The 982-nt window shown below is 52.5% G+C and overlaps 1 non-coding gene across 1 annotated transcript; it reads left to right on the top strand.

Annotated features, from left to right (window-relative positions):
• The first annotated feature begins 314 nt into the window (after window positions 1–314).
• LOC128138437 (small nucleolar RNA SNORD45) lies at window positions 315–399 on the top strand. Its single transcript, XR_008234003.1, has one exon. It is a non-coding gene; the product is annotated as a small nucleolar RNA SNORD45 (small nucleolar RNA).
• The last annotated feature ends 583 nt before the right edge of the window (window positions 400–982 follow it).

The raw sequence follows: 982 nt of genomic DNA, 5'->3' as shown, positions 1-982 counted from the left end.
GTTGAATTTTAAAAATGATGCTTTGTAAAGCACAAAATCGGACTTGCTCACCGTAGCTATCTCCACGGCAGGTTAAATTTCTCGCCGTCTATTGTGTTTTAGTTCCCTTCTCACGCAAACGGTGGTGACAAACAGTACCCAAAAGGCTCTGGTGCTCCCAAACGGCGGCTTGATGGTCTGCGTAACCCACCTCTAGCCGCATCTCAAGGAGCGTAGGAACGGCGTTACAAGTAAATAAGGCAGCGTCCTGCTTTAGGAAGAAAGCGTGTTGGATTTGAAACCCTCGGGTAGGACAGGAGGAGCATGTCTTCTTGGGTCAGCGATGAGCGTCGGCACGTATTATCTGATCCAGAGCCGATGTCTGTCGCCGCTTTAGCTCTGGAATTACTCTGAGACCCAGGAGGCTCCATTTTCCTTAGGCTGTCACCTAAGGGAGTCGAGATAAAGACAGTTTAACAAGCGCAGGGAATAAGAAAGGAAACCAACGGACGTGACAGCAACCACCGACCACCTCTCACCAGCAGGCAGACGCCCAGCCATCTCGGTGCGACGGCTGCCTTGGGAAGACTCCCCCAGTCCCGAATTTCTTGCTGAGCGTGACACTATGTGGAACGGACTGTGGTACCTCGTCGGTCAGCTCGGGGCAGCGGTCTCTGCTGTGTCCCCTCCCAGCCAGCTCGCTGGGGCAGCAGAGCGAGAAACGGAGAAGCCCTTGGTTCTGCATAAGCACCGCTCAGCAGTAGCTAAACATTGGTGCGCTGTCAACGCTCAAAATGGCACCGTGCAAGCTGCGATGACAAAAAAATGACCTGTATCCCAGCACAGAAACCCTTCTGTGCCCGCTCACGATTCCTATTCCTATGAGAAACCCATGAAAAATAGGGCATTTGACTTATCGGGGAGAAATGCAAACACGCTCCCGGTCTCTGGCTGGCATCTGGCTTTACTTGCATGACCTAGAAAGTACGCACAAGTCTACGCG

The sequence above is a fragment of the Harpia harpyja genome, unplaced genomic scaffold (genome assembly GCF_026419915.1).
Source record: "Harpia harpyja isolate bHarHar1 unplaced genomic scaffold, bHarHar1 primary haplotype scaffold_46, whole genome shotgun sequence".
NCBI classification, from domain to species: domain Eukaryota; kingdom Metazoa; phylum Chordata; class Aves; order Accipitriformes; family Accipitridae; genus Harpia; species Harpia harpyja.
The sequence above is the reverse complement of the archived record's forward strand: the minus strand, read 5'-3'. Positions and strand labels throughout refer to the sequence as shown.